The 26,903-nt window shown below is 45.2% G+C and overlaps 1 protein-coding gene across 1 annotated transcript in view; it reads right to left on the bottom strand.

Annotated features, from left to right (window-relative positions):
- ANKRD55 (ankyrin repeat domain 55) overlaps positions 1 to 26,903 on the bottom strand; it is a 204,277-nt gene that overhangs the window by 129,324 nt on the left and 48,050 nt on the right. The window contains exon 6 of the mRNA XM_045020668.1: positions 7,308 to 7,459. The gene's annotated coding sequence lies outside the window, so the exon portion shown is untranslated. The remainder of the gene's footprint in view (positions 1 to 7,307; positions 7,460 to 26,903) is intronic.

Genomic DNA, 26,903 nt, shown 5'->3' on the forward strand with positions numbered 1-26,903 from the left:
CTCTGGCCCCCGTGTCCCTCCTTGGACCCTGGTGCCTCTTTAACTGGGGTGTTGCCCCCTGGCAGTACCCCCACAGTTCTGGGTCTCTCCCCCCAGGGGAACCCCCAACCCAACCCCACCTTGCCTCAGTATCAGGCTACTGCCAGTCATTGTCTAGCCCCCATACCCTGGGGCAGACTGCAGTATCAGCCTACTCATCACTGGCAAGGTTGGGTTTGGACCTGCTGCCTTTGCCTACCCCTGGGCTGCCCTCTGCAACCCCCAGTACCTGTTGCCTTATGCTAGGCTGCAGCTTGGGGCTTTCCAGGCTGGAGCTCCCTAGCTCCTCTGCCTTTCCCCAGCCCTGCTTCACTCAGTTGCCCTGTCTCTATCTCCCTGCAGTGAGGCTCATCTCCCTCTACAAACAGAGAGAGACTGACTGGGCTCCTGGCTCACTGTTATAGGGGCCAGCTGGGCCTGATTGGGGCCTGGCTCCAGCTGAGCCTACTTTCCCCAATCAGCCCAGGCTTCTAGAGCTGCAGCCCTCTCCAGGGCCACTTTTTAAACCCCTCAGGGCAGAAGCGGGTAACCACCCCGCTACAAAGACCTTACTGGACGAATGATGAGAACTCCAGAATACTGGTGGTTAGAAGGAGGAACGCCTCCAGATAACTATGTGCCACAGTTTAAATTGGACTGCTATATCAAAGAACTGCTGAATACCATCAGCTTAGTGCAGAAGCTGGTTGCTGTTAATTTAAAGGGCATTACCAAGAAAATGGACCAATGTTTGAAGAACAATTTATCTTTTGTGGAATGGGATATAGGGGATAAAGTCCTCTTCTGATATTTTTCGGAGAAACACTATCCGCTCTCACCTAGATGGGCAGGTCCGGCTGTCATACTGAAAAAGGCTAGTCCCACTGTGTACTTATTTGAAATTTCCACAGGAAAAAAGAGGGTTCCCAAATGGTTTCATTCTTCGCAATTAAAGTCATGGAATGGAAGCAGGGAAATTGCAGTAAAAAAACAATCAAAAGATGATGCTAAGCCACCATAAGGTTTTAATTGTTTGTCTATAGGGAAGGAAAGCATGACCTTTTTTGGTCATGATTTTGTACATAGGTTTATTGGATAGGTATCTTGTATGTTACTGGTTAACGAAAATGAACATTGGTATTGTCTAGTGAACCACGAGTTGGCACATAAGTGGGAAGTACCCGTATTCCCAGAAGTTGATCCTGATTCTAATGAGCATGAGACTGAGGAACTAGAGGACAATGTGGAAAAAGACAGGGCGTCAGAAAAAGGAATAACAACTCCGTCAATACCCAGCCTACAAGTCTCAACAAAACAATGGTATTCTGATGAAAATATAGGAGTAGAAAAGTTCCAAATGCCTGATGTGTAGACAACCACAACTAGACAAATTCCTCCCAAATGGATAAAAGATCAAAGTAAAAGGCCTTGGAAACCAAGTTCATATGGAGTTGGAGGAGGATGTTTCAGAGTAGGTTGTAAAAAATGGGAAGACAGTAGTTTTGTTCCATCTAAATTACCACCAGAGCCTGATTATTGGGTCACGCCTGAGGATGTATTGTCAGTTCTAGTGAATGTTTATGCATATACTTTGAGTGGATATTGTTATCTATCCTTTGAGGAAATTGAAGGGAATAAATCTATCATAGCTTTCACTATCCATGATGCCCAGATGAAGCACGACCCTATTATCAATCCTCAGACGCAGATAAGATTTATTAAAAAGGTCACAGGGCAACGTAAGTGGATGCTGGATGATCAAAGCTTTAAGGGTTGTTCCAGTAGTATACAAGATTGGGATGAAGCAGCAAAGAATCCTGTGGCACCTTATAGACTAACAGACGTTTTGCAGCATGAGCTTTCGTGGGTGAATACCCACTTCTTCGGATGCAAGTGGTGGAAATTTCCTGGGGCAGGTATATATAAGCAAGCAAGAAGCAAGCTAGAGATAACGAGGTTAGATCAATCAGGGTGGATGAGGCCCTGTTCTAGCAGTTGAGGTGTGAAAACCAAGGGAGGAGAAACTGGTTCTGTAATTGGCAAGCCATTCACAGTCTTTGTTTAATCCTGAGTTGATGGTGTTACATTTGCAGATGAACTGGAGCTCAGCAGTTTCTCTTTGAAGTCTGGTCCTAAAGTTTTTTTGCTGTAGGATGGCCACCTTAAGATCTGCTATTGTGTGGCCAGGGAGGTTGAAGTGTTCTCCTACAGGTTTTTGTATATTGCCATTCCTAATGTCTGATTTGTGTCCATTTATCCTTTTCCTTAGAGACTGTCCAGTTTGGCCGATGTACATAGCAGAGGGGCATTGCTGGCATATGATGGCATATATTACATTGGTGGAAGTGCAGGTGAATGAACCGGTGATGTTGTGGCTGATCTGGTTTGGTCCTGTGATGGTGTTGCTGGTGTAGATATGATCAAAAGGAGGTGCTGTTGTCATCATGAACAGGTCTGACTACCAAAAGGAGGCCGCCAGACAACTCTCCAATACTAAATTTTACAGGCTACTTCCCTCAGATCCCACTGAGGAATACACTAAGAAACTGCACCATCAACTCAGGACACTCCCTACACTAACACCAGAACTAATCAACATACCCTTAGAGCCCCGACCAGGGTTATTCTATCTACTACCCAAGATCCACAAACCCGGAAATCCTGGACGCCCCATCATCTCGGGCATTGGCACTCTCACTGAAGGACTGTCTGGATATGTGGACTCTCTACTCAGACCCTATGCTACCAGCACTCCCAGCTATCTCCGCGACACCACTGATTTCCTGAGGAAACTACAATGCATTGGTGACCTTCCAGAAAACACCATCCTGGCCACCATGGATGTAGAGGCTCTCTACACAAACATCCCACATACTGATGGAATACAAGCTGTCAGGAACAGTATCCCTGATGATGCCACAGCACACCTGGTTGCTGAGCTCTGTGGCTTTATCCTCACACACAACTATTTCAAATTTGCTGACAATATATATCTCCAGATCAGTGGCACCGCTATGGGCACCCGTATGGCCCCACAATATGCCAATATTTTTATGGCCGACCTGGAACAACGCTTCCTCAGCTCCCGTCCACTCACGCCCCTTCTCTACCTACGCTACATCGATGACATCTTCATCATCTGGACCCATGGGAAGGAGACTCTGGAAAAATTCCACCACGATTTCAACAGCTTCCACCCCTCCATCAACCTCAGCCTGGACCAATCTACACAGGAGGTCCACTTCCTAGACACCACGGTGCAAATAAGTGATGGGCACATCAACACCACCCTATACCGAAAACCTACCGACCGCTATGCCTACCTTCATGCCTCCAGCTTCCATCCCGGACACACCACAAGATCCATTGTCTACAGCCAAGCACTGAGGTACAACCGTATCTGCTCTAACCCCGCAGACAGAGACCAACACCTAGAAAATCTCCACCAAGCATTCTCAAGACTACAGTACCCACACGAGGAAATAAGGAAACAGATCAACAGAGCCAGACATGTACCCAGAAGCCTCCTACTGGAAGACAAACCCAAGAAAGAAACCAACAGGACTCCACTGGCCATCACATACAGTCCCCAGCTAAAACCCCTACAACGCATCATCAGGGATCTACAACCCATCCTGGACAATGATCCCACACTTTCACAGGCCTTGGGTGGCAGACCAGTTCTCGCCCACAGACAACCTGCCAACCTGAAGCATATTCTCACCAGCAACTGCATACCACACCATAGTAACTCTAGCTCAGGAACCAATCCATGCAACAAACCTCGATGCCAACTCTGCCCACATATCTACACCAGCAACACCATCACAGGACCAAACCAGATCAGCCACACCATCACCGGTTCATTCACCTGCACTTCCACCAATGTAATATATGCCATCATATGCCAGCAATGCCCCTCTGCTATGTACATCGGCCAAACTGGACAGTCTCTAAGGAAAAGGATAAATGGACACAAATCAGACATTAGGAATGGCAATATACAAAAACCTGTAGGAGAACACTTCAACCTCCCTGGCCACACAATAGCAGATCTTAAGGTGGCCATCCTACAGCAAAAAAACTTTAGGACCAGACTTCAAAGAGAAACTGCTGAGCTCCAGTTCATCTGCAAATGTAACACCATCAACTCAGGATTAAACAAAGACTGTGAATGGCTTGCCAATTACAGAACCAGTTTCTCCTCCCTTGGTTTTCACACCTCAACTGCTAGAACAGGGCCTCATCCACCCTGATTGATCTAACCTCGTTATCTCTAGCTTGCTTCTTGCTTGCTTATATATACCTGCCCCAGGAAATTTCCACCACTTGCATCCGAAGAAGTGGGTATTCACCCACGAAAGCTCATGCTGCAAAACGTCTGTTAGTCTATAAGGTGCCACAGGATTCTTTGCTGCTTCTACAGAACCAGACTAACACGGCTACCCCTCTGATACTTGAAGATTGGGATGGTTCAAAATGTATTTATGCCATGGTCAAATACAATAATAGAGTAACTCCAAGTCCATTTAATGTATCTATCATGATGGGTATTACCTCCACTAATGTATCTTCAATAAATGTAAAGGTCCTTATCCCTGGACGTCAAATATACTATATTGAACTAAAATGTCAAAAATGTATTGCTCATTGTAATAAGGCTCCCAAGGAGATTGTAAAATCAAAATTTTGCAGAATGGAAGAACACCCCAGGGGTTTTGGAGCAATATGTTACATTTGGTTAAAACTGAATGTCTCTGTAAATTATATTGAGAACTGGGAATTGAAAGGTCCTTTTGGATTAAAAAGGACATTTAAAGTTTTTGTAGCCCCTGTGCCATACATTAGTTTCATGGACCACTCATAGTAAAAAGGGATGTATCATGCAGTTTAATTATAAACCCTCACTTTGTATTGAAAAAATTGGTTTTAAAGGTTCAAGCTTCTCTAATCCCTATGCATAAAGAATGTGCCCGGTATGTAACACCTTTGTTAATGGGATGGATGGTGTGGGTAAAAGGTAATGTCTTGCCACAGCCATCTCTCCACAGAGTTAAAAGAGATCTAGCTGCTAAGATCCTCGGAGGGGTGGGAACTGGACTAGGAGTGCTGAATATGGTAGATCAGCAGTTCCTGGCATCACGCATCGGTGAACTGGGACACAACATCTCCTCACTAGCCACCTCCCTCTCAGCAGCATTGAATGACTTTGGTGAGTTAGGTTTTAATATTGCTAACACATTACCAACATGGTTAGAAGTGCAAGAAAAAGATCACCTTAAGATTATAGGAGCACTAGAGATACTGCAGTCTCATCTAACAGAGGCATTTGCATGTATGCAAGTGCAGCAGTTGCTTCTCGACATTGCAAAGGCTATACTCAGGGATGGTCATAACGGTATAGTGCCACAGGAAATTAAAAACATTATCTGGTCTAATGCCACCAAATTTGAAAAAGAAAAGCAGCAATGGTGGAAAATGGTGAATTTCACCTATGACCATGCTAATGAGACTATCGTGGCATACATACTTACTTTAAGGGATGCCATATAGTAAATAATTCCCTAATGATGCCTATGGAAAATACCAAATGGGTGCATGTAAGAGGAGAGTAAATATTATTCTTTAAATTTACAAGCTTGTGTGGAGCTAGACAAATTGGGTTTTACCTGTACCACTGGAGTATGGGAGGAGACTCATATATGTTTAGATTCCAATGAAGAAAAATGTAATCACCAGCTTCACCATCCTATGTATTTTCAAAATTCAGCTATAGTGGTTATTGATAGTCACTGTCTGTGTATAAAAACTTTATGTAAAAATTTGTTAATTAAAGGTTTTTAATCACATTGACCACGATTCAGGAGATAATATATGTTTATGTGCAGTGTTTTCTGTAATAGGTGCAATATAAATATTACTCTGTCTGATGCAAAAGTGCAGAGCATAATAGCATCTTACTCTATGACCATCTTCCATCTATTCATATAGGAGCAAACCCTCAAGCAAACCTCTAAGCACTAATGCACCATAAGGATATGGTTTATCACCTAAAGCAGCTCCAGACTCAAGGAGCTAGGGTGACCAGATGAGAGACGTGAAATATTGGGAGGCGAGGGGCTGCCAGCGGAGCAACAACAACAAAATAAACCCTCAAGAGCCGGTGGCGGAGGAAAAAAACAAAAACAAAAGCCAAAAAAAAAAAAAAACAAGAGCCGCCGGAGCATAGGAAAAATTGGTGGGGGCTGAGCATCCACCGGCAGCTCCACACCCTGCCCCCCTGCACCAGCTTGCCTTCACTCTGCCTCCACCTCCCCTGAGCTGGCTGCCGCACCCTGCTTCTCCCCCCTCCCTCCAGCGCTTGCGCCACCATACAGCTGATTAGCGCAAGCCTGGGAGGGATGGGTGAGGAGGACAAATGCGGCGTGCTTGGGAAAGAGGCAGGGCCAGGGCGGAGATTTGCGGAGGGATCCATTAGGGCAGTGAGGGAGCGGGGCTGGGGGCGGGCCAGGGCAGGGATTTGGAGAGGGATCCAATGGGGGGAGGGACAGAGTTGTGGGGGGGGGGGGGCACAAGCCCTCTCTGCCTGTGCACCGGAGGGCAAAATATCGGGTCAATTCGCATCCCAACCAAACATCGGGTGAATATCGGAAGGCTTGGGAAATCATGCTACATCCAATTGTAGTAATACTGCTCATAGAGCTGGTTATAATCGTATATCTATTGATTATATCTGTGTATATGTGTAAGAAAAAAAACTAAAGATGCTACAGTGATGCTTTTTGTAATGTGTCAACCTGCATAACCACATTATGAGGTCAATGTCCAATGGTATTAATGTAACAATAATGTCAGAAGTTTATTAAAAGGTGGTCACATCGGTCAAGGAGAGGCTATGTAAGGTGTTACTGGTATATGGTTATAATACATACTCTTGTTATGTATTATAATAAATGTTGCTGCAATTCAAAATGGAGTCTAAAAATTCAAGATGGTGCATGTGGTAGGAGAGATCTGAACTCCATCTTGGTATCCTTTCTTCATGGCATTTTCCCACCAAAACTCTGTTTCCCGCCAAAACTTGAGAGACTGAGAGCTGGCTGGAACCGGTTGGGGGGCAGAGTCTGCCAGAGTGTGCCTCAGGAATTCACACCACAGAGAGCATATAAGGAAATGTCAGCGATGACACAGGGGCTGTCCACCATTGAGGCAGCCACGTCCAGTTTCTTTGCACGGGCATCGTATCAAGACTTTGTCCACTAATACCTGCCAAGGACATTGATACTTACCTGATATCTGATTCCTGTATTCCATCAAAGGATCCAGTGAAGACTTTACTATCAGCCTAGATCTGTTGATCTCCTGCTTCAGTGGCAGAGAGCCAGATCCTTCAATGTTCCTGAGACTCTGAGATGGTCCATCAGTTGCCGGTGACCTCCATCTGCAGTGAAAGAGAGACAATAATTGTTTTTCAGGCACTTAGTAGTTTAACCAAGGGATGGTTTAAGGGTCTAGGCCAGTGGTCCCCAACGCGGTGCCCGCGGGTGCCATGGCGCCCGTGGGGGCATCTTAATGCACCCACGTCCTGGCCCCCAGGAGAGCACCCACCGAAATGCCACCGAATTTCAGCGGCATTTCGGCAGGGACGCCTCTCAATGACGACGCTTGTCACCAACAAGTGATGTCATCGAGAGGCGTCGCCGCCAAATTTCTGCGGGGATGCCTCTCGATGACGTCACTTGTCGACGGCAAGTGGCGTCATCGAGAGGCGTCGACGCCGAAATTTGGCAGCATTTCGGCGGGTGCTATACCGCCGCAGTGGTCCTTCGTCTGGCACCCGCCAGATGAAAAGGTTGGGGACCACTGGTCTAGCCTCTAGGCCCCTTGCTGGAATCTATTCTTGGTATTTGTAGTGATCCCCTTAGTGGATCCTTTCCCACCTCCCCAGCTGTAACTATCCCTTAATAAATCTTCTTTCTGTTTAAGGTTATATTCTCTCTATCCTTTATTTCAATGCAACACAGGTGGAAGGCACACAGATTTCTAATTCTCCCAGTTGTAAATACTGGTAGGAGTCGAACCTATTATTATATGTTACCTCCTTATTATTCTACAACAAAGACTATGGGGTAAAAAGGTGCAGTGGTGCTAAGACCAGGAGGGGAACCAAACAGACCACAATTGAAGCTCTAAGCTTGATATTAATATTTAACAGAGGAATATTAAATGGGAAGAAGCTCTGCAGATTTTGCTGAAACTCTAAGACCTGAAGCAATGATTATAGAAAGGAATACATGAGGAAGGAATGTGAGCTCAGGCTGAACATGCACATATGAAAGAAGAAAAGATCAATGGCCTTGTCTAGACTAGCAAACATGTTATTTGACAGGTGTTAAATAAGTATGCAGTAGAGTTGTAGTCATGTCGGTCCCAGGAAAATAGAGACACGAGATCTCTCTAATATATTAAGTAACACATTTTTAAACACCACTTAGAACTCAGGACAGTCCCTAAGTTGACCACAATCAGCTGACAAGATTTTAAATACCACTGTTTTTGTCTATGCTAGGAGTGATATTTTCAAAAGTGCCTTAGAAACGTGAGTCTCCATTTTCAAAACGTTATTTTGGCCATGTCTACACTACAAAATTATGTCGCCCTAACTTACATCAGCATACAACTACTGCAGTCACTAAATCACTTGTGTATGTCCACACTTGTCTTCTTGTGTCAGTGGTGCATGTCCTCAACAGGAGCACTTGTATCGATTGTATTGTCAGTGTGGGGAATTGTGGGATGGCTCCTGAAAACCAGTAACAGTTGATGTAAGCAACACAGTGTCTACACTGACACTGTGTCAACCTAATTACCTTGACTGTGACTCTACGCTATTTGGGGAGGCGGTGTTACTAAATTGACACAAAGAGGCACTTATATCAGTGGGAGCCAAATTTAAGTGAAAACACTTTCACAGATAGGTCGACACAAGGCATCTTCGGTTGATCTAACCCTGTATTGTTCACAAGGCCTTAGGCACTTAGAAGCCTATGTGTTAGTGAAAGTCAATGGGACTTATGCTCCTAAGGGCTAGATTCACAAATGGACTTAGGCTGCTGCTTTAGGCACTTAAGTCCAACATTTAGGCACCACTGGCATTCACAGAACCCCTGCTCAGCTGCTGCTCAACCCTACAGGTGCATAAAATCCCTAGGTGCCTAAATTCCCACTGATAAAATCCCTTAGGCAGCTAAAAATCTGTCACTGACCATGTGCACAGCCGCTTAGTCCTGACCCCCATGCTCCTAGCTAAACACTGGTGGGACCCTCAAACGAGCTATTTCCCACCTATCGCGCCTGCGGGGTCCAAACCGGAAGGCATGCTCTGATCACTTTTTTGCAGGTATAAACTCTACACTAAGGGTATGTCTAGACTATGAAATTCGGTTGATTTTATAGACGTTGATTTTTAGAAACCGATTTTATACAGTCGATTGCATATGCCTACACTAAGTGCATTAAGTCAGCAGAGTGTGTCCTCGCTACCGTGGCTAGCATCGACTTACAGAGCAGTGCACTGTGGGTGGCTACCCGCCACCCATTGGAATTCTGGGTTAAGCTCCCAGTGCCTGATGGGGCAAAAACATTGTCGCGGGTGGTTTTGGGTACATGTCGTCAGGCCCCCCTCCTTCCCTCCCTCTGTGAAAGCAATGGCAGAGAATCATTTCGCGCCTTTTTTCCTGGGTTACCCCTGCAGATGCCATACTATGGCAAGCATGGAGCCCGCTCAGCTCACCGTCACCATTCGTCTCCTAGGTGCTGCTGGGAGACACGGTACTGCATTGCTACACAGCAGCAGCTCCTTGCCTTCATGGCAGATGGTGCAGTAGGACTGATAGTCGTCATATGTCTCCTGGGTGCTCCTGGCAGACCTTGGTGAGGTCGATCAAGGGCGCCTGGACAGACATGGCTATCCTCCTCTTAGAGCACTGAATGGGAGCCAGAGACTCCAGGTCATTCTCTTCTTTAAGTTTCGTCTCATGGAGATTCAGTCCTGCCTGGAATATCATGCGAGCTGGAGGCTTCTGCCTCAGGCTGCTCTCCAAGTCGGCAGCACTGCGTGCATAGGCACCAACTTTCTCCAGCGCCGGTGGGTGCCCATGCCCTCCCGCCCCCGCCACTTTCCCTAACCCTCTCCATGCCCCGGCCCCCCTCTGACTCCACCCCATCCCTGCCCCGGACCCCGCCCCCATTCCAACCCCATCCCCAAAGTCCTCACCCTAACTCCTGCCCCTATTGGATCCCTTCCCCAAATCTCTGTCCCGGCTCTGCCTCTTCCCCCAGCATGCCGCATTCCCCCTCCTCCGCGCCCAACGAATCAGCTGTTTTGTGGTGCAAGCACTGGGAGGGAGAGGGGTGAAGAAGGATGCACGCTCACGGAGGAGGTGGAAGCAGAGGCAGAGGTGAGCTGGAGCAGGGGGGCGGGGCACCCACCAGCACCCATGGAGTCGGTGCCTATGTCTGTGCGGTCGCACCTACCCTAGCCTATCTCTTGCTCTCATGGCTCATGAAGCCTGGACAGTAGTAAGGAGCAGTTCAACTATAGGCTGAGCAAGTGCAGAATGGTGGTAGAATGTGCCTTTAGACGTTTAAAAGCTCGCTGGCAGTGTTTGCTGACTAAGTCAGACCTCAGCACAACCAACATTCCCACTGTTATTGCTGCTTGCTGTGTGCTCCATAATATCTGTGAGAGTACAGGGGAGATGTTTATGGCAGGGTGGGAGGTTGAGGCAAATTGCCTGGTGTCCAATTTTGAGCAGTCAGAAGAGCACAGCAAGGTGTGCTGCGCATCAGAGAGGATTTGAAAACCAGTTTCATGACTGGCCAGGCTTCGGTGTTTCAGTTGTCTGTTTCTCCTTGATGCAAACCCACCCCCTTTGTTGATTTTAATTCCCGGTAAGACAACCACCCTCCCCTCTTTGAAATAAAGTAACTATACTGGCAAAGCTTTTCTAGTGTTCATCTGACTGTAGTCTAGACAGGGCTATAGTGGCTCGGAAATTTTTTTGACAACAGTGCAACAATATGCTCAGCAAGAACATGAACACTCTGGAATATGGATAAAGTTCTAAAGACTGGACAGCATTGTGTGGAAAGATGTATCATTTTCATCACATGCAGATACAAGGAATCAGACAAGGAAAGTGAGCAAACCCAGCTGAAAGACATTTTGAAAATGATGACAAGCTAAAGTGCTAATGTCACAAGAAACCAGTTACTTTTGCGTAACTTATTTGGTCACATTTATCCCAAAGATGAGCCAATTGGCAGTGTCATGGGTAGGTCTTTATCTTAAAATAAAGTATATGGAGATATTCCTATCTTATAGAACTGGAAGGGACCCTGAAAGGTCTTTGAGTCCAGCCTCCTGCCTTTGCTAGCAGGACCAAGTACTGATTTTGCCCCAGCTCCCTAAATGGTCCCCTCAAGGACTGAGCTCCTAACCCTGAGTTTAGCAGGCTAGTGCGCAAACCACTGAGCTATCCCTCCCCCCACTAAATTTTGAATGAAAGCTAGATGGTGACCGAGGATAGCATAATGTAAAACACTATTGGGGTGGCAATTTAAAGAAACATTGCAAATATAAAAGAAAGGTATAGAACAGATCAGAATGGTCAACAAAAGACTTGCACTCAGAGTCAGTAGTTACGCAGCACTTGCTGTTATTGTATTTTAGACAGTTATAATGTGTGCTTTTTCCTGTTATAATAGACAGTTATGCTCACCCAAAGCATTAGTAAATTGCACTGTACTGTATGTCACAGTATTCTGCTATTGAAGAAAAGATCTAGCAGCAGCAGAAGCAGACCATTTCTATTGTTTGTGCCAGAATAAGTACTGGTCCATTTACCACTCAGTCTTTCCATTGTGGTAGAGGGGCATGATTCCATGTGACTTTTGACCTTTGTCACCTTGACTTGTGGAAACTTTTGCAGATAAGATTTTTTTTTTAAAGCACTTTGCTCACTGCTACAAAGGATATGTGTCTGGACCCATTTGCTTGTTTGTATTCCTCTCTAGGGTTTGTAAGTGACTATCAGGAAAAGAGAAAGAGAGAGAAAAAGTCTAGTAGAAAGTGAAGAGTGATTCAGAAATGTGTCTGTTCTTTCCATTCAAGCCACTGTACAGAAACTATGCCTCTATTGTGGGACAAAGACCTTTGAGCAGAGTGAGATGTGTTTATGCTGCTCCTATCAAAGAGCCTTTCATCTCCACAAAGCAAATTATTAACACATTCCATTGAAGATGTGGGGGTGGAGGGCAGGCCTTGGGAAAAAGCTGGCCAAAAATGAACATTTTTTTATAAACACTTTTAATGATAGTGAATGGCTCCTTGCCAAGGCTCTTATGCCCAGTGAAGCACTGCAGGCTGATTGTTTGTCTGGAGAAGTCCCGTGGGCTGAGCCTTTTGTGCCGAGGAATTTCCAATTTGAAAGCCAGTGGTGTGGGAGGTGTAGGCCTTTCCAGGTTCAGCGAGTTAAGGCATGTGTTGCCAGTTGCCTTAAACCTGCACCAGAGATGAATTTTTGTTGGATGAATGAACATCAGCCACTGTTCCAGATAGTAAATCTTTGCCTTTCGAGACAAGCTAAAAACATGGGGAGAAACCTACACAAAATATATATAGCAGTGTTCTGGCTTTGTCAATGGATTACTCCTCATGGCAGACATCCTTTGCAGATTTCTGGTTACCTAGCAAGTCTTTTCTAAGGAAGAACTTAGATATTTGTTTACTAAGAATACATCTTATAAGCTATGTTTCCAAATGTGTGCTATATTTGCTTGGAATAAGGTTGCTAAAAAGCTGAGGTCTCAATTTAATTTATTTATAACGGGTAAAAATCCAAGTTTAATAGCTCTGACATTTTGGTTTCTCTTCTGCCATGTCTTCTGTTTCCACATAATGCCAAATCAGTGATGCCCATGTGAACGTCACTTTTTAACATCACTGTGATTGACACTAGAGAGAACGTGAATTGATTCAAAAATCACCTTTCAAGTTCCTCTGCAATTCAAGGGCCGGCCTTTGGATTAAGAGGTACTCACACTCAGCGTTTAGGTGAATCCAGATGGTGATGGTTGGTTTCCTTTTGGCCAACTTTCCACCTCCTCTTGTGAATAGGAGGAGATGTGTAAATCATTTTTTCCCCAGCAGTACAGATTTTGGAAACATGTCAAACTTCTTCATTTACTGAAGTAGTGACTTCAAAGATCATCATCATAAATGGCAGCATCACTGACAGATGTCTTCTTTGTTGTGTTTTCAGTCACAGGATAAACAAGGCACCATTTAATGAACCATAGGCATATCCTAGCATGATGGCTTCCTGTATTTCACATTTTAATGGTTCCCCTATAAATTGCAAACCATTCTCATAGCTATGACATAATATTAAATCTGGTTTAGCCCACAGGGTATTTTTCTCTTCCTGAGGAGCCACATTAAGATTTCTGATTGATTATTCTGAAGATCAGTGGCTTGCATGTACCCACATATCCCAGAGAACTTCCCCAGTTGTGGTAAGCATTGCTGTCTCTATTCAGAGCATTTTCCCTTTGACCCTCAGGTGCTGCTATTGTCAACCATTTGTACTTTTTTTTTTTCGTGTGACCCAGGTGCTTAACCTCAGCAGACATGGTTTTCAAGAATGTGTTTTTCTTTGAACTGGTGCTCCACTCAGTTGGAAACACTTAAGTGATAACACATAGGTGGGTATAAAATCCAGGATTTCCCTCCGTGTTTGAGCTGTTTAAGTTTACGTGAGTAAAGTGGAAAAGACATATACAGTTGAAATGCTGAGCTACAGCCCTTAAAATAAGAAAGGAGAATAATATTATGACCTGGTCCTCTGTCTCAATCTGCTTTCATTCATTTTTATCATGAAACTGGTAGAGGAAAGCCCAAAACTTAAAAGTAGAAGACTGACAATCCACCCCCAGAACTCTGGGGACAGACAGCAAGGGTGTAATAGCAGACTTTGACAAAATCCTGCAACGGGACAGTGAAGAGGTGGCAGAATAAAGATCATCCTCTATTTCCAGTAACTACATACCCTGCTTCCTCGTACTTCCTGTCCCACTCACGCTCTCCTCTCTGTGATCCAGGAACAGACCTGCCTAACTTCCAGTCTTTGGCTGCAGACTCCAGCTTTTTGTCCCATTCTACAGCTCCTTCACCTCTCTGCTGAGCCTGGGGGTTTTTTTTGGCTAGCCATGAGAGGGGGTTTGTTGTAAACCTTTCTTTGACCCACTCCTGGCAGCAGCTGCCTTCCCTGCTTGCAGGCTGGAAGCCACCAGTTGAGAGATGCCGTTTTTCTCTGCCCTGTTGACTTCTCAGTGGGGGAGTAGTGTGCTGAGGCAGGGAATTGCTGAGGGAAGTGAGTATGTTGAGGGATCAGCCAGGAAACGGGGAGGGGGACTTCCTGCTAGTCCACCAGCAGCACCAGGTCTCATTGGTGTTGGAACAGTTTTTATAGTGGGGGTGCTGAGAGCCATTGAACAAAACTATAAACCTTGTATATTATGGAAACCACTTCAAGCTGCAACACCCCCAGCATCTCTAGTTCCAGCACTCTTGCCAAGTCTTCTCCAACCCTTGTAGAGTTAAGATCTTGGGGAGAAGGGATCAGGATAGGGATGAGGAGAATGGCTGAGGGAAAAACCTTAAGCAGTGGAGCAACACCTGGAGGAGCAAAATCCTGTATGGGCAAGAGAAACTGAGGGAAAACTGGGGAGGAGTGACCTTGGTAAAGAGGGAATAGGGAGACTCAATGATGGAGGTAGAGCAAGAAGGTTAGAACACCATGGGGAGAGGAGAGGTGGGCTGGGGAAGTTCTGAGGAAAAAAGGTCTCCAGCCCCCTGGGAAGAGAGAGGTCCTGCCCTTGAGATCACTGTGGTGGGGGATGAGCTTGCTGTCTGTTCGCTGAGAGCACCACCTACACCTAGGTTTGTGTGAGTTCATAAAGGTATGGAATTTTTATCCGCATTGTGACAAAGTTCCTCCTCTACCTTGGTGGGTCCTGCACTTATTGGCGGATTTGCTCACCTCAGTGATCTTCCCCTCTGGTGGAACCCACAGTCTGGGTCAACTCCTCCTGTGTCTGATCAGGAGTTGGGAGGTTTGGGAGGAACCCGGGCCCACCCTCTACTCCAGGTTCCAGCCCAGGGCCCTGTGGATTGCAGCAGTCTATAGTGCCTCCTGTAACAGCTGCATGACAGCTACAACTCTCTGGGCTACTTCCCCATGGCCTCCTCCAAACACCTTCTTTATCCTCACCACAGGACCTACCTCCTGGTGTCTGATAATGCTTGTAGTCCTCAGTCCTCCAGCAGCAGCATACCTTCACCTTCTTCCTCTTCCTCTTCCTCTCAGCTCCTTGCGCCTCTTGCTCCCAGCTCCTCACACATGCACATCACTGACTAACTGGGAGGCTTTTAACTAGTTCCAGCCAGCCCTTGATTGGTTTCAGGTGTCCCAATCAAGGTAGCTATTTCCACTGCCTTCTGAAAAGATCTTAATTGGCCCCAGGTGTCTTGATTAACCTGGAGCAACTGCCATTTGGTTACCATGGTACCAGGGATTTGTTTAGCCTGGGGCTAACATACCTGTTCCTCACTACTTTACTGTAGCCATCTGGCCTTGCCCCATCACAGCATTTATGCAAATTTTAAACAAATATGGACTTTGAGCTCTTTTGATAGCCTCAACTTGGCATGTTTGCTCAGGGATGAAGAGGGAGAGTTCCAGATTTAAAAAGTTATGGTACACAGTCAGGCTGACCCTTGTTCTTTGTCTCTGGTGCTTTGTCACTAACTCTGTGGTAGTTTGAACATAAAGGTCTTTGCAGTAACAGAATCTAGGGCCTTCAGCTGTAAAAAGCATGCTCCTTCTCATTTGAGGTAAAGAAGAATCTCCAATAGCTGCTGCAGCATTAGTAGGTTATATCCTCTGGGGATTGCAGCCACTAGAGGGTGGCATGTTAACATAAACTGTGAATATCTGACATTGCAACCATTAGAACAAAGTGGGGCACACACACAATCAGTCTATTACAAAACCACACATATGTACTAATGTAGTTCTTACATATAACTCAGTAACACAAATCTGTAGAATTTCAACTGATCTTTCAGAGAAAAGTATCAATTAGATGACAAAGGATTTTTTTGCTTATAACCATTTCAGGAATAAATTCAACTTTTGTTAAAGATAAACAAGTGTGCTGTGGAAAATCTGCCAACTGAACATGCTCACTTCATTGATATTCTTTTAAAAAAATGACTTCAGTGATAAACTCAAATAAATAGAGTCCTACAAATCCGCGGATATCTGCTTTATATCTGCGGATCTCCGCGGACCATTTTTGTGGATAGTGGATTGGATGCGGATACTCACCAGTGGTGCCTGGTCCACTGTGTTTGGCTCGGGCAGCCCATGGGATGCAGCACACTCAAGGCCATCGGCAGCAACCAGTAGCTGGGGCTGGGCAGCAGGTCAGAGTTGTGGCTGTCCAGCACACATTTGCCACGCTGCTTCCTGTCCAGAAGCTCTGACCCCTTGGGCAGCGCCAGTGTCCCCATCATAGCCTGGCCCAGCAGCACTGGCCGTGCTCCTAATCCTGGGACCAGCCCATGGGCTTCTGGGCAGTAGGGCCTGCCCCTGGCCATGAGGATTGGAGCAGGCGGGGTCCTGGTGCCCCACCCCTCCACCCCACTGTGATGCAACACACACTGCTACTGATGTGTGGTGTCGCTCGCGAGCCCCTCATGCTGCCCCCTCCCTCCAAGGCCCCACCCTCACGCATTGCCTCTTTCCTGCAAGACCCCACCCCCCACTTCTTCCCTGCCCCACCTCCCATCGCTAGCCTTTGTGAGACAGCTTGCTGCTGCGGGTGTGGATACAGGTAAAAGACGGCTAGCAAATCGCGGGTTGATCCTGGCAGATGCGGATTAGATGTGGATCCACATTTTTGTATCCACGCAGGGCTCTATAAATAAAGCCAATAAATACAAAAATAGTAAGCATTAAAAGAACTGTTTTATAGTATCTGCATTTATTATTTTGCTTTATAGGTAATTTTAGTTCTGTTGTATTATTAATCAGAACAAGTAGTTGATAATCGGCTAAATTATTTTTAGTCTATATTGTATGGAGTTCAGACTGAGCCAGTTAGTTTACAGGAATTGCTCAGCACTCCCCAATCTACAATGCAGAAACCTCAACTTCTGAAAAGCCTGAGGAGAGGCAGGGACACAAGTTCAGGGTCAGAGTTTTCTTTAGGTCCTTTCTTTCTCATTGATATCATAATAATTGCATGGAATTGGGTCTACCAGGTAAATGGTAGAAAACTGCTGCTGAGAATGGGCGACAACCATGGCTCTGGGGAAGACTTTGCACTGCTTTCCCCCAATACCAGAGTGGGTACGCTAGAAAGCATTTAGATGCACAGCACTGCACATTATTTTGCACTAACAAAAACAGTTCTTAACAGGTACTAAAATAGTGCTTCTCTCTGCAGTGACCCTGTTAACCAAGAATATTTGAAAACACAAGCTGCTTCTTGTCTGGCATTTATCCATCATGTTGCATCTGAAAACTAGGTCAGAGAAGACTGACTTTTTGACACACACTCTCGCATCATCACTCTTCATTTTGAACTGCAAGGTCACACTGATTCAGTGGCCTGAGGAGAGGCGTAGCTGCCAGAGCAGCTGAGAGTTCCTATTCATGGCAGATTACATGTTATGAATGAACTGTGACAAAAAAGCATACCTGTCAGCTGTATGGCAGGCTGATTAGGTTAATTAAATCATTGTCTACAAGTACGATCATTAGAACTGACAATTGTTTAAATGAAAATAAAAGAGAGGTAACATTCTAGGAGCAGCAGCAGAGTTCGGAAGTACTATTTAGATAGGAAAGGAATCTATAACAGACAGTGACTAATACTTCCCCTTAGGCAGTCTCACTTAAAAATAATGTGGGGGAGGGGGAATCATGGTCAATTGGGTTTGTTTTGTTTTTTACTTATAATAATGAGGCTCAAAATGGACAATTAATTTTTAATCAGTTTTAAACATGGGCTGCAAACATAATGGTAGCCTTGAGGTAACCTTGGGAAAACCCTAACTTTCTGTTCACGAGAAAGGTCTGCTCGACACACATATTCACCTGTATTTTTTGCATTCGTCTAGACAAGGTGTAAGAGTCTCTCTCATGTAATCCTGAAGGGCTCAATTTTTCAGTAAAGGCCTTGGGTCTAAGTGATCAGGAGGATGGCAGCACTGTCAATGGGAGGCAAAAATAGGGTACAAGACTATGGTTTGGGAGTAAAGAGAAGGAACTCCATTTTGGTCATATTAAATGGAAGTGACCAGAGAGGTATGCAGCAGGAGATGTCAGTGAGAGCAGTTAAATGAAATGCAGTGGTGGATGGAGGGAGACAAATCACAAGTGGAAAGGCAGGTTTGTGAATCATTAGCTTATATAGCAGTTGCTGCCAGGAGTGGATAAGATCATTCAAAGAAAAGGTGTAGAAGTAGAAGATGAGAGGGCCAAGGACTAACCCTGTGGGTTCCTCATAGAGAATGGATGCTGTAGGAACAGATGGAGAGGGAAGGAACCTGAAAAGGACAGCTTTCCAAAAGACAAGATGGGATGAGATTTTGTAGAGTATGATTGACAGTGGCGAAAATGGCAGAGAGATGATGGAAGAGGAGGATGGAGTAGACGCCCGGGACATTTGGTCAGGAGGAGGTCATTAGAGACCTAGCCATGTGAATCCTGGTGTTCACAATTCTTCACATTATTTTTAACTGTGTGGCCTTAATAGTGCATTTATATAGATTTTTGCATTTCATTTCCTAATTTTTTGTTTAAAAAGAGTAAGAAAAAAGCAAGAGTCTGTGCTTAATGTTTTTAAACACACACACATAAGAAAAGGAATAATGTAAATCAAACATTAATGAAAAACCCTTCCATATAACATTAACTATTCTTCTCCTTATTGGGCTGTCACATAAGGACTGTATCAGAGGGTAGCTGTGTTAGTCTGTATCCACAAAAACAACCAGGAGCCCAGTGGTACCTTAAAGACTAACAGATTTATTTGGGCATAAACTTTCGTGGGTAAAAACCCCACTTCTTCAGATGCATGAAGTGAAAATTACAGATACAGGCATAAATATACTGACACATTAAGAGAAGGGAGTTACCTTACAAGTGGAGAACCAGGGTTGACAAGGCCAATTCAATCAGGGTGGATGTGGTCCACTCCCAATAACTGATGAGGAGTATCAATACCAAGAGAGGGAAAATTGCTTTTGTAGTGAACCAGCCACTCCCAGTCCCTATTCAAGCCCAATTAATGGTGTTAAATTTGCAAATGAATTGTAGCTCTGCAGTTTCTCTTTGAAGTCTGTTTTTGAAGTTTTGTTGTTGAAGGATGCCTACTTTTAAATTTGTTATAGAATGTCCAGGGAGATTGAAGTGTTCTACTACTGGTCTTTGTATGTTACCATTCCTGATGTCTGATTTGTGTCCATTTATTCTTTTACGTAGAGACTGTCCAGTTTGGCCAATGTACATGGCAGAGGGGTACTGCAGGCACATGATGGCATATATCATAGTAGTAGATGTGCAGGTGAATGAGCCTCTGATGGTGTGGCTCATGTGGTTGGGTCCTCTGATGATGTCGCTAGAGTAGATATGGGGACAGAGTAGGCGACAGGGTTTGTTACAGGGATTGGTTCCTCGGTTAGTGTTTCTGTGGTGTGGTGTGTAGTTGCTGGTGAGTATTTGCTTCAGGTTGGGGGGCTGTATGTAAGCGAGGACGGGCCTGCCTCCCAAGGTCTGTGAGAGTAAGGAATCATTTTCCAGGAGAGGTTGTAGAATCACACTAGTTAGTGCCTTAAACCAAGACAGAATCAGAGCATGGCTATTTACTATCTTTAAAGGACCAAACTTGATGGGGAATCTGGGCTATTGTTGTGAGAAAAATAAGCATTGGAACTTTATTGCTGTCTGTGTTTTTGTACAGCCTTATTTACTTATATTACCACAAATAAAAATATAATAGAAGTAACTCCCCTACTTACATAGAATTTTATAACCAAAATGTAGGAAATGTTTTGCTGGTTTTTATTGATGAAATAATACACACAACAAAAAATCACTGCGCAATAATTTCGTGACATTGTGTATGAACTAAATCACACCCTCCTCAACTTTATAGATTTAAGGTCAAATTTTCAAAAATGCTCAGCATTGCCCTAACTCTGTTTCCGCTGAAGTCCATGGTAAAATGCGCATTAAATTCAATGAGAGCAGTTATGCCAACATTGGGCCAGGGATGAGAAGTTTGGGGTGCAGCAGGCAGGCTGCCTTGGGGCTGGGGCAAAGGGAGGCCAGAGAGGACGACTCCCGCCAGCCCTCTCCCCGCCAGCAGCAGCAAGCTCCAGGGGAGAGGAGGGGAAGGGGGCCCTCCATGGCCCCCCCGGCACAACACTCAACCAAGCAGCCCCAGACTGCTCAGGAGGTCTGGCCAGGATAAGCCCCCTCCAGAGTCACCTGCCAGGGGGGACTGCCATGCACCTCCTCCCTCTATAGGTGCAGCAGCCGCCTCACCCTGCCCCCAGCGCCACTCCCTTGTAGCTAGCTGTGGCAGTGGCTGGCACGGGTGCACAGTGCGGAGCTGCAGGGGGCAGATGCCCACTGCTCAGGGAAGGCAGGGACACTCGGGGGAGGCGCGTGGCGGGACACTCCGGCGGAGGTGCGCAGGGACGGCAGGTGGAGGTGGGCCCCCCTGCCCTGGGCCCTGAATTTGCTGAAGCCCGGGCATCACAGGCCCCTATAACTCACCACCCCGGTGAAGATTAGTCACTTGATATTTGTACAACATTTACAAATACGGTATAGGCCATCATTTAAATAAATGGGGGCCCAGTGTTAGGCTCCTAAAGCCACATTTAGGCACCTAAATAAAAGTGGTCTAGATTTCAAATGTGTTGAGCACCCAGTTGCTTCACCTGTAGGCAGTGGGAGCTGCTGGATGCTCAGCACCTTGGAAAAAAAATCAGACTTTTATTTGGGTACCTAAATATGAATATAAGAATCTAACTTTGCACCCTCACTTTTTAAAGTCATTGCCATAAAATGTGAAGTATATTATTAATGCAGTCAATTCAGATAAGCATCCAGAGCATCCAAGTATGCTTACCATTAGTTTAGCCAAATGAATTTGAGCCCACCTTCTATCCAGGGAGCCCCCACATCATGACAGATGATTGTAGGGCAATGCTTAGCTGTATCCTATGGGTATGTCTATTCTGCAGCGGGGAGCAAGCTCAAGCCTTGCTAGCACAAGTTTGTCTATCCAGGCTAGGAAGCTCACTCCCAATGTGGACATACCCTTAAGGGCTGGAGAGACGTCCCACTTTCAGCAAGAGACACTGTGGGGAGGAGCCGGCTACAAGGCAGCCTTGGTTCTTTTGTCTTCTTCCTGCTACAGCTGTACAAGCTGGTTGCTACAGTCAAAAAGGTTATAGCAGTCAGGCTACAGGAGACAAAAATAGTTGTAGGGTGTCTTGGGTGAGTGTGTGGGGCTCATTTATAGGAATTTCCCATCCCAGAACATCTCTACTGTTCTCACTGAACAGTGAGTGAGTTTTGTTTCCCACTTTGTGCAAAGGACCAACCTTCCCTGATGAGGTTGGCCCAATGTGCAGCTGGCTAACAGTGATGTCTTTGAGGACATATAAGCATATATATCCTGTTGTCTTGATAGGGCTGGCTACACATTTCTCATGTAGTACATGCAAGATGCAGATTAGATGAACACCAGAGGCATGGTTAGCTGCAGACTGACCAGTATAAAAACAGAGCAAGCAAACATTAAAACAGAGATAACAATTATAGGCTTTACTGCAAAATTTTCATCTGGATCCAGATTTTAACCTTTCCAAAATTAGAGGATGTTTGGATTTGGAGTTTTATTTTGAGCCCATCTCCATCTATAACTAACAAAAAAGTTCTTCATACAACGTGCCAATTTGTGCAGATGGATGAAAGGAGCTTTGGATTCTTAATCAGTGCTCCTCCGACCTCTGCAATACTACATCTGTTTTGGATAATGAAGGAACACAATTGAATAAGATCTTTAGTATGCTCTTCTAGTTTAATATATTTCTATAATTAGTTCAGAATATTATATTAGAGAAATTAAAAACAACTAAACAAAAAGAAGTACATATTAATAGCAACAGGACTCAGATCTGAGCAATGATATAAACCAGAGAAACACACAACTTATGGAAATGCCCTGGTCAGCACGCTAATAAAATTTTCTTTTCTTTCCTCTTGACAAAGGCTACATTTTATAGCACAGCCTCCTTCTGACAGCTGTGTTAATACAGTTAGATGTTGTTACTGAGAAACTGAGAGAAATGTCTAGAAATAGACTAGATCCTCTCATTGATTTAAAAACAGCAGAGTTTGAAACAAAACCATTTAAAAATAGATTCAGTTTCTTAGCTGATATTGTGAATAACTCCAAACTTGGTGGTGAACTAAAATGTCACAATAACTCTACAGTTTAAAAAGATTGCTGTCCATTTTGTCTGATAACACAAATATTCTCATAACCATTTCATATTTGATTTAACTTCATTGTTTAGAAAGATGGAGAGAAAAATAAATTAGGGCTAGATTCTCAACTGCTGTAAATTGGTGAAGCTCCACTAATTTTACACTGGAGCAACATCAATTTATGCCCGCTGGTGATCTGGTCATTTCTAGCCTTGTATTACTGTACATACAATAGGGGGATTCTCTGACAATATGACAACATGGTTATCTTCTCTGTCCTTGTAAGCAACAGAGCTAAAAGACCATGAATAGATGCATTTAATCACATCTAAGGTGACCCTTCTCTCCAACCCCTCCAGGTAAGAGAGTTTACTGTGAAGAGGGAGTTGGAAAAAAGAATAGATGGTGCAGATTATCTGTGAGCATTAGAGCAGGATTAAATGGCTAAAAATGAACTCCTATCCTGCTATCCCAGACAGTCTTTCTGCAATTTGGCATGGAGAACATTTTGTCATTGTGCCCATTCCTATATAATAGTGGTGTTTTAGTGCCCATCACTACCAGTTCTCTGCTTTTCACTGATTTAGAGAAGCCTTTTGTAATACAAATTGCCGGAGAAGGGGACATGGATCTTGGATCCACCCTTATCAAATTTCAAATCCATACAACTAATGCTAACAGAGAAGACACAATTGTAAATAGCTTCTCCACAGGCTTTCAGAAACCAGCACTGTTTCTGACTGTGCAAAGCATATTCTCTTTCCGATTCATTCATTTCACGGGACAGCCTGTAATCATCACAGTCCTCCCTCCTGACCAGGTGATTGTCAGAATTTGGGAGGCTGTGGGTGGAGTACTGAAAGGAACACTACGGAAGTGCCAAGAACTGTAAGGAAGTGCTGTAATTCATACAACCTTACCCTGGAGCCTTACAAACACATTTGGCACATAGCTGCAGTACAGCTTCTCTTTGTATCATTGTGCAATTAAAAATACAGTGTTTGGTTTAGATATGGGTTAGATTTGGTTAGGGAAGTTCAGGTATCTCTTTACACAAAGTTTCTGCCTAACTGCTGATATTTTGCAAGTTCCCCTTCTTTAATATGACTGGCTGATTACCTTGCACTGCCTCCCTCGATTTAATAGTAATTAAAGGGCTTCTTGGAGTAAGTGAGGCAATTAATACATACAAGTGTTGTGAACGAAACTAAATCTTAACAATAATGAGAAATGAAATTAACAGAATGATAGAGATGCAGATTCAAGCACTCAAAAGTTAAGACATACCAGACTTCACATTTTGGCAGTCCTGGGCTCCCTACATCCAGTCCCACTCTCCACCAACCCATGCTGGGCTCCTCTTCAGATCTCCGTTCCCCCTCCCCTTAGCTCTGTCTAACCATAGCTTGGCAAGCCCTACCCTTTCTAACCCTACTGTAGCCCAAAGAGTCTATCCTCTGTAACCCTAAATAGCCTGGAGAGACCTAGACTCTGTAACCCTAACCCTAGCCATGGAAGCCTTAGTCACTGGAACCCTAACCTTAACATGGGGAGCCCTGCCTCTGTCACCTTACCACACAAAACCCTACTCCTTTTAACTCTAACCCTAGCCCAGGCAGCCCCACCCTCTGTGTATCTCACCATAGAAGAGAGAGCCCTACCTTCTTTAACCCTAACCCTAGCCCAGGGAACCGAACTCGCTGCGTCCATAACCTTAACCTGGGGAGCCCTGACCTGTGTAACCCTAACCCTAGCCTGGGAAGCCCTACCCTCTGTATAACAAACTGTAGTCCAGGGAGTCCTCCCCTCTAGGGCTCTAACTAAGTCTAAGCCTAGGCCTGGGAGCACTACACTCGGTAACCCTAACACTATCTTAGAGAGTCGTACCCATTGTAATCCTAACCCTAGCCCGGGGAGGCCTCCCCTCTGTATACCTAACCCAAGCTGGGCAAGCCTATCCTCTATAATCCTAACCCTAGCATGCTGAGCCCAACACTCTGTAAACCTAACCCTAAACTGGAGTGCTTGACCCTTGTTTAACCCTAACTCTAGGTGGGGGAGTCCTAGCCTCAGTATACCTAACAAAAGCCCAGCTAGCCCTATTACTGTAACACTCTCCTTAGGCTGGGAGGCCTTATCCTGTGTAACTTTAACCCTAGCCCAGGCAGTCCTCCTCTTTGTATCCATAATCATAGCCTAGGTAACCCTACACTCTGTAACCCTAACCCTAGCCCAGGGAGCCCTACCCTCTGTATAATAGGCTGGGGAGCCCTACCCTCTGTATCCCTAACAGAAGGCCAGATAGCCCTACCCTCTTTAACCTTAATCCTATTTGGGTGAGCCCTATCCTCTGTAACCTTAACTATACTCCAGGGAGCCATATCCTCTTTAACCTGAACCACAGCCCAGGATTCCTACCCTCTGTAACCCTAACATTCCACTGGGGAGCCTTACTTTCAGTAACCGTAATCCTAGGCTGAGCAGTCCTACTCTCTGTAACACTAATCCTAGACCAGGAACCCCGACATTCTGTATCCCCAACCATAGCTCGGAGACCCCAACTCTTTTTAAACACAACTCTAATCTGGAGAGGCCTACCCTCTGTATCCCTAACGCTAGGCCAGGGAGCCTTACCTGCTGTAACTCTAACCCTAAACTGGAGAGCCCTACCTTCCATAACCCTAACCCTATATCAGCAAGTGCTACCCTCTGTAACCCAAACACCATCCAGGGAGCCCTGTCCTCTAGAACCCTAACCCTGAGAGCCTTACCTTCTACTATCCTATCACTAACCCTGAGGGCCCTAACCTCTCTAACCATAACTGTAGCCTAGGGAGCTTCACCCTCTGTAACCCTAAGCATAACTCGGGGAGCCCTACCTTTCAGAACCCTAACCCTGAGAGCCCTACTCTCTGTAACCCCAACCCTAACCAGAAGAGTCTGATCCTCTGTAACCCTCACCCCACCATGGAGACCAGTACCCTCTGTAACCAGAACCCTAGGCCAGGAAGCCCTTATCCCTCTGTATCCCTCAATTTAGCCTGGGGAGCCCTACCCTCTAGAAGCCAAACCCTAGCCCCAGCAGCCCTACCCTGTGTGTCCCTAACCCTGGGAGACCTAACCTTTGTAACCCTAACCCTACCCTGGGGACCCTGTCTCCTGTGACCTTAACCTGGCCCTTGTCCCCTCTGAATTCCAGTAAAGCTGCTTCCTCTTTCTCGTCTATGCTTCCTAGGCACAAAGCTGGGAGGCATTGAGAGTGTAGAAGAAACTGCCTGCCTGCTTTCAATTCTGGTACCACAGCTGTCCCACAGCTGAGACAAGCAATTGCAAGAAAAGTCCTGCTCAGCCCCTGAAGCCTGGGATGGTCCTTGCTCAGTGGGGATTGTGCATGGCGGGACTGGTTGGCCTATAGAAGCTTTCTGGATAAGATCTATTTTTACAATTAGTCACCTCACCCTCTAAATCACTGTTTTGCTCCTGTTGTAATTTGTTTAGCTCCTTAAAGATATGATTAGCTTCTATACACAGTCAGATTTGTCATAAAATACATAATCCCCGTTTTAGTTGTAAAAATAAATATTTTTAATCCGACACCCACCCTCCCCAAATTTATGTTGTATTTTCAACATGAATTTAACAACTGCAACAACAACCACCCAAATGAATATCAGATGGCCTGTGTATAATGGCATCCTTTTACTATGGTTTCTTCTGGTCTTTATAGGGAAAATAGTCCAGATACTCTGGATTGGTTTTCCTGTACTTGACCCAAGCTCAGAAGCAGAAGAAAGTGGGAAAAGGATCTAGCTCCCTTGTCTGACCCTGGTGCTGATGGTGTAAGATAGACCAGACTGATGGCTGCTCCATCTTATGCCACTCTCCAGGGGCCATTACTGCAGCTGGGGACTAGCTGAACGAAACAGCATTCTGGCCATGCCCCCTTCTGCATGTACGATGGGGTAGTGGTGGAGGACCCACTACAAGTGAATGATCCTCTCGCTAGTTAAAGTGACTTTAAGCCTTCATGAGGCTCAGGATCTAGCCAATAGCTTGAGAGAACTGCATGTGCAATGTACAGTATGGGGAGGGAACACTTAGGGATCAAATTAGATAAGAACTAAACAAATACCGATTAAGTCAGGAGGTAAAATCCTTGTTACTTGAGGCCACTAAACAATTAGGAATGTTTACCCTTGTGTGTGTGCCTAATTATCAGTTGGGTAAACTGTTATGCTTACT

This window comes from Mauremys mutica, chromosome 6, assembly GCF_020497125.1.
Source record: "Mauremys mutica isolate MM-2020 ecotype Southern chromosome 6, ASM2049712v1, whole genome shotgun sequence".
NCBI lineage: Eukaryota > Metazoa > Chordata > Testudines > Geoemydidae > Mauremys > Mauremys mutica.